Source organism: Lipotes vexillifer, unplaced genomic scaffold (genome assembly GCF_000442215.2).
Source record: "Lipotes vexillifer unplaced genomic scaffold, Lipotes_vexillifer_v1.1 scaffold496, whole genome shotgun sequence".
In the NCBI taxonomy this organism is placed as follows: Eukaryota; Metazoa; Chordata; class Mammalia; order Artiodactyla; family Lipotidae; genus Lipotes; species Lipotes vexillifer.
Genome location: NW_006786690.1, coordinates 2,498,420 through 2,505,982, shown reverse-complemented (window position 1 = coordinate 2,505,982; position 7,563 = coordinate 2,498,420).

Below are 7,563 nucleotides of genomic sequence, written 5' to 3'. Positions count from 1 at the left end.
TACCCTCATATGTTTTTCTTTGTTTTTCTTTTTTTTTTTTTTTTTTCCGGTATGCGGGCCTCTCACCTTTGCGGCCTCTCGCGCTGTGGAGCACAGGCTCCGGACGCGCAGGCTCACCGGCCATGGCTCACCGGCCTAGCCGCTCCACGGCATGTGGGATCCTCCCGGACCGGGGCACGAACCCGTGTCCCCTGCATCGGCAGGCGGACTCTCAACCACTGCGCCACCAGGGAAGCCCTGACTTGCCTTTTTTTTGAAGTTGCGTGGATATCTTTCCATATTTGTGTCTACAGATCTGTCACCATCATGATTAGCTGCTGCAGATTTTGTGCTGAAAACAACACAAAACAGAAAAGCAAAAGCATCCATACGCCATAGCTTTTTTCTTAAGTACATAAATTAAGAAGTAAAAGCCCCCAATTATGCTGTGCCTTTGTTATTCTTTTCCTAAGATTACGGAGTCTCTGCTGTATAGGAGATGTCTGCCCTGTCAGACACACACAAGCACTTCCTTACACGTCAGAACCATGCTGCTCCAGTTGCCCTGTGATTCACTTCTCTATTTAGCAGTGTGTCTTGCAGGTTTCTCCAGATTCATATATTTTGATGTTACTTGATCCTGTTCAACTGCTGAATATTACTCCATTGTGTGGATATACCATGTCATACCCACTATTCCCACTCTGATGGGCACTTCAGTTAGTTCCAAGCCTTTGCTATTGCTGAAATGAATAGCCTTCCATATATGTTGTCTCTGTGTCCTCCTGAGGTCTGAAGTCTGAGCAGCTGGGGATGATTTGGCGGCGGGGGATGGTCAGTTCGTAAGGCGGCATTTCCCATAGCACACGCACCCACAACCCCACCTCCTCAGCCGGCGGGGACTCAGCAAGCCTCCAGCATCTACAGATAAACAGGCGAGCTCCTTGGTCCGCATTTAGCAAGCATGTTACAGAGCTGCATCGCCCACGGTGACAACAGCCCTGGTTTGGGGGTGGCAGAAGCAGATTCTGTGTCCCTCCTCTGGCATCGCCTTGCCCAGCTGCCCCTCACCATCCTTCCTCCAGCAATGTGGTCACCTGGAGTGGGAGGGGGGACCACAGCCCTTCTGGATAGCCCTGACGAGGCCTTAGAGGCCAACCTGACAAGGGGGCTGCTCCCAGGCACGGTCTCTGGGGTCCAGGTAGCTGTTCAGCTGCTTTTCTGTCCAATTGCGTCAAACTGCTGCAAAGCTAAAACGCTCTAAAACTGAAGCAGGAAAATTGGTTCCACTATTGATCCTCATTGCTGTGTGACCTCTGTGACCCCTGTTAGCCACAACCCAGCCAATAGCAACGGACCTAAAAACAAAGAGTGTTTGTAATAGGGGGAGAGAGGGAGATGAAGGTGAAGACTGGCCCGAGGCGGGGGACAAGGGGGCCTTTCCTTTGCCCCCAGAAAACTTTGCAGGAAAAAGATTGCCTGGAAAAAAGCAGTGGGAGGAGGGCAGCGGTGGGAACCTCTGGGACCTCCGTTTCCACGGGTCTTGGGGAAACGACCTCAGGCCATTTTTGTGCCATATCTGCAGTTCCAGCAACAGCCTACTATGTGCAGGGCCCAAGGTGTTCTTTAAAGTGTATAATGTCCTGTGCACGTTAAAACTCATGTTCCAGAAACGGAATCCGGGGTAGTCAGGGCCAGGGCGTTGGAGAGTAAACAGACTGGCAGCAACCAAGCTGGCTCGGAGAAATATGGGTTCCTGAGTCACCCTGGAGACTCTGATTTGGCATGTCTGGGGCAGGGCATGTCTGGGGTGGGGCCTGAGCACATGTATTGTAAAAAAGTTTCCAAGCTCAAGACCCTTACTTTCCAACACAGCTGTGTCCTCTGGAGTCTTGAGAGTGGCAGAGGGACCCAGGGTTCCCTCAGGGGTGAGGGGCCTGAGCGGGTGGAACTCCAGGCTCCTTAGCTCTTCAACAGGGGTGCCGTCTTCCTCGTCTTTTCTTGTGCATTCCCCTGGGTGGATGACATCTTCAGTGGACCGTAAGACACACCATGGTTTTATGTTCCTCGAAGAAAAGCATTGCCAGTTAAACGAAGACAAACTGTGGATTATAAAATGCATCTCAACTTCCGAGATGTGAATTCCAGAATCCACAAAATAGTGGTATGGTGGTCACGCCCTTCAGTGACATTTTACAACTCTTAGGGAAGTGTTCTTACCTCTTTCAGGTGACCCTTAAGGCCCCGGGTACTCTGGCCCCACCCACATCTCCAGCCAACTCCCCCTCAGATTCTCTCCTTCTTTGTGCTCCCGTCCCTCAGGTGAGCCACCTTCTTTCAGGCCCTTGTATCCTCCTTGTTCCCTCCTACCAGAGGGCCTTTGCACAGGCTGTACACTCTTCCTTTTCCTTCTTTTTTCTTTTTTTTTTTTTTTTTTGCGGTACGGGGGCCTCTCCCTGCCGTGGCCTCTCCCGTTGCAGAGCACAGGCTCCAGACGCGCAGGCTCAGCGGCCATGGCTCACCGGCCTAGCCGCTCCGCGGCATGAGGGATCTTCCCAGACCGGGACACGAACCCGTGTCCCTTGCATCGGCAGGCGGACTCTCAACCACTGCGCCACCAGGGAAGCCCTCCTTTTCCTTCTTAACCTCCTCATTCTGAAAACAAAGCTCAATGGCCAGTTCCTTAGGAAGACCCTCCCTGACCATCTTTGTTAGCTCACAGCCTCCCCGCTCCCACACCACCACCATCGTACAGTCTCGTGGCCTCTCCACAGTGCTGGTCCCAGCTGTAATCTCACCTTGTTGTGTGTGATTGGGTGGTGAATGCGGGACTAGCCTGTCCGACTGTGAATCCCATGCAAGTAGGGACTGCCCTGGCTTGACTTGCTACTGAGTCCCTTGCATCTAGCACTCTGCCTGGCACATGGTAGGTTCACAGCAATCTACATGGGCTGGTACTTGTCCCCTCCTATGTGGGGCTCCAGGTTTCAGTGCCTTGAAGGGGCAAAGTCTTAGGGGCAGCCTGGGAGAGAGGCCTCACTGTCCCGTGCTGGCCTCATCGACGTGGCCATGGGGATGGGAAGCTGGCAGCTGATGCAGATGCCTGAGTGACGGTTGCCCCAGCTCCTCGGCCCCGGCTTCCTCGCTGGGTCTCAGCCCAGCAACCTGTGCTCAGCTGCCCTGTGGAGCTCAGTTCTGCTTTCCTGCCCCTCCTCACCCCCACCTCCACCTGCCGTTCACTCAGGAAACCAAGCCAGAGACAGACAAAGGAGAAGGGCAAGGACCACCTGCCTGTCTGTCCACCAAGCTAGCTGGACAAGTAGGAATCTAAGACATGACCAAGGAGAGACAAATCTGGAAAAATGCATTATCAAGAGCCTGGGATTTGGAGTCAGGCTCTCTGGGTTTGAATCACTGCCCCACAGGAGCCAAATTCTTTCAACTTCTCTGAGCCTCAGTTTCTTTATCTGTCAAATGGGGATTATAGGAGCAGCTTTCCAGGGTGGTTTTGAGGGCTGCATAGGGCAATGGACTTGACTGAGTGCCTCCTCAGTAAGCACCCATGGCAGGGAAGTGCTTAGCACACGGTCTCACACTGTGGCGGTGCTGTTGTTACCCTGCCTGGGAGCCAAGGTCAAGCCCCCAGGGCCTGCTGTGTTCTCATCAACCCGGCTGCCCTCATTGATCTGGCCAGGGCCCCCTTGGGAGCCCTTTCTATGTGGACCCGCTGCCCTCTGCCCTTGGGTGGCTGCCCTTTGCCAAGTTCACGGTCTGGAGCAGCCAGCCAGCTGGACCTCCTGCTAATGAGCTCCTCGCCCTGCCCAGACCAGCTTCCCCCACTCTGTGTCCATCCCTGACCTTCCCGGGAAGTTCCCTCCTCCACTCCTGCCTCTGCCGTAACTGCTGCTGCCTGCCCTGTGTGCTCCTGTCTCTGGCTAGACCTCACTTGCAGACCCTGAACCCCAGCCTCTCCTGCTCTGACAGGTGTGTTTCAGGGCCAGGGCTGTGGACTGGACAGGTGGTCTGGGTTCAAATCTTGGCCACTTCTTAGCTGTTATGGACCTAATGTTTGTGTCCCCCGCCACCCAAAATTCATATGTTGAAGCCCTAACCCCTAATACGGCTGTATTTGGAGAGGGGACAGCTAAGGAAGTAATGAAGGTTAATTGAGGTCATAAGGTCTCATTGTCCTATAGGATTAGTGTCCTGATGAGGAAAGACACCAGAGAGCTCGTTCTCTCCTCCCTCTCTTTCTCTTTCTCTCTGTTTCCCTTTCTCTCTCCCCACCCCCTCCCCATATACCCACAAAGAAGAGGCCGCGTGAACACACACAAGATGGTAGAGGCCTGCAAGCCAAGACAAGAGGCCTTAGAATGAAACCCACCTCGCCAGCCCCATGATCTTGGACTTCCCAGCCTCCAGGGCTGTGAGAAATAAATCTGTTAGAGTAGCCGGAGCAGACTAAGACACTCGCTTTGTGACCTTGGGTAAGTTTCTCAGCCTCCCTGTGCCTCCGCTTCCTCAAAGGTAGAGTGGAGATGGGTTGCTGACTCCACCAGGCAGCCGTGAGGACCGGACGCATTGACTGTAAGGTGTGTGACAGCGCTCTGCCTGGATGGGGATGACACCAGTGCGTGCTCCCATGCGTCCCCTGGACACACTCTCTGCTCCTCCTGGGACCCCAAGCCTCCCCTCCTTCCTAACCCATCACTGGGGCCCCTAACTGGCCTCCCACCCTGTCCATCTCTCCGCAGAACAGCTTGAGGCCCCCACCTACTATTTGCCTCAGAGCCTGAGCCCTTGGCCTGAAGAACCTGGGATTTCTCTCTTCCTAGATGGGTACCTCCTGTCCCTCCCTGACACACACGTGTGCACCCGCACACACACACACAAACACACACACGCGTGCACACACACACAAGCATTCTAAGCATGCCCGGGCTGGGCTGTGCCTCAATTTACTCCCTTCCCAGGAAACCAAGTACAGGAGGGCAAGGTGCACAGCAGGTGCTGAAGAACAAAAACACCTCAGATTCCACCACGAGAAACGTGCCCCAGGCCTTTCCACTCCACACACAGCTATCCTCCACAGGGTCTCTGTCCTTGGTGAAAGCCTCTGGCTTTGGCTCTGGGCACCTTGAATCCTAGCGATGCTGACAAGTGCTGATGGCTATTTGACTCTACTGTGTGCATCCCTTGATGTACGCTGCCGTGTTCAATCCTGCCAACATCCTTCTGAGGGTGGTAATGGGACGATCCCAAGGGGATGAAGGAGGAGGTGACTGGTGGAAAGTGGCAGAGCTGGGATAGGTGTGCAGGACAGGCTGACTCCAGAGCCCACGCTCCACCACCTTATCCCACCCTGCAGCCGCTTTCCCAGGCCAGAGCACGGGAGAGGTTTCTGCGTGGAGTACTGCCTAGGATATTCCGAGAACCAAGCTTTGCCAATGAGCCAGATGAGGAACTGGGCCCCCAGGGTAGGTGACAACACTGATCCCATGGACTGAGCTCTTTGCAGTGTCAGCATAGGCGGGTGGGGATGCCCTGCCACCCCCTCCTCTGGGCGAGCCCTGGCCCGCCCCTAGGCTCTCTGCAGAAGCATCATCTCCCAGCTGCTTTCCAATGTCCCTTTCTTGGCTTTCGCCCACACGTGGCATGAAAAACTGCCTTGGGAACTCCTTTAGTGCACACGGGCAGGGATGCTGAGGACACCAGCCGCCCATCACTGACCGCCCCTCCCCCAGACTGCCTCTGAAGAGCTGTTGGGTTTCCTCCTTTCTGACACCAATGCTGATGTAACTGACCACATCTTCTTTTTTGCCTTGGCTTCTGGGAATCTCAAAGTCAAATTTGGAACTCAACCTGAGCAACTATCTTGCCCTTCTCTGTGAGTTTGATTGTCTATTTCTGTTCCTATGTTCCTATTTCCCAACCCTCTGTTTCTACCTTTCCCTCCCTCCCTCCCTCCTTTCCCTCCCTCCTCCCTCCCTCCCTTCTTCCCTTCCTTCCTCATTGTGTGCTAGGTCCCTGCCCTTGGAGCCCGCTCTGGACCAGGGAGGATAAACACATGAAATGAAGAATCCCAAACATAATTATATAATTGTAATAAGATTAGCAGGATCAGGTGGCAGGACCACCTGCCAGGGGCTTCACAGCATCAGGGTTTGGGGAAGGCTTTCCCAGAGGCACAGCCCTGGAGCTGAGGTCTGAGGGGTATGTAGAAATGTGTGGGTAAGGCACAGGAAGCAGAGGGTGGCAGCCAGCCCTGTGCTGAGAAGATGCTTTTTGAGCTGGAGGACTGAGGAGCTCGGGCCCGGAGCCCAGAGCACAGAGATCCAGGGCAGAGTGGCTGCAGAGAGGGAGGTCAGAGATGTGGGTAGGGCCAACCTCGCAGGGCCTGGAAGGCTGTGGTTTATCCAGAGAGCAGAGGCTAAAATGATATCCTTACATGACGTGTAACAAGGTGTGTGCTCTAGTGGTAAGTATAAAGTCCCTGTTGAAACGTGGAATCTAGACTGGCAGAACCGTGCTGGTGGGAATGAGTCTCCTAGATAGCTTTCTTCCTGGGAAAAGCAGAAACCTTGCCTCCTTTGGGGGATAATGAAGACAGTTTGTCTGGGTTTGGTGAAGGCATGGGAGGAAATCAGAGGCTGAGAAGGTTTGGGGGAGGGGTGGGGGAGGCATCACTGAAAGGAGAAAGCAGTCCGGAAGATTCGAGTGTTGGTTCAGCTTGTGGCTTTGAGAAAGTCCCGTTGCCCTTCTGAGCCTCGGTTTCCCTCTGTGGATGGTGGAAGGGGCTCCACAACGGCCCCGCCAGTCAAAGCTTTATGCCTTGAAAGTGAACTGCGAAGCTGGTCAGACAGAGCCCTCTGACAAAAGGCCTCCTCGCCAAGTCCAAGATAAGGGTCCCCAGAGTGCTTCCACCCCAGCCGTTGCCCAGCCCCTGACCCGCCCTCCACAGAAGTGGGGAATGGCGACAGAGAGTCTTGGTAAGCCATTAGGGCCTGGGCTCCGTCACAGATTTAATGACGTTGGGTTGCTTTAAAAGCCAGCACGGCAATCCTGCCCTCGTGCTCCCTAGAGAAAACCCCGTCCAGGGCAGCAGGGCCCCGTCCCCGCACCACTGGGGGCAGGAGGCCTCTCAGCCTGCCCCAGTCCCCAGGCCAGGTCTCTTCAGATGTAGCTTAAGGATCTCTTCTGGGTCAAACACCTCCAGAGTCAGCATCGCTCCTTGGGAGGGAGGCTGTCCAGGCATTTGACCTCAAGGTTGGATCAACGGGATGAAGCAGAGGTAAGAAGCGATGGAAGGCAGAAGTCTGCGTTCTGGAACCGGCTCTGGCTGTAATTTGCTGTGTGCCTTTGGGTAGGTCACTTCCCACTTCTAAGCCTCAGTTTTCCCATCTGTAAAATGAGCATGTTAGCTTGGCCCTGTGATAAGCAGAGGCCAGGGTGGGATTAGATATGCAAGCAATTCACTGGGGGAAACAGCTGGGAAGCCTAACATGGAGAGGGAGCGTTGGGCAGGAAGGGCCCCCAGAGCAGGACACAGGCCTGACACCTCCGCTGTGCTCAGGTATCGTGTAG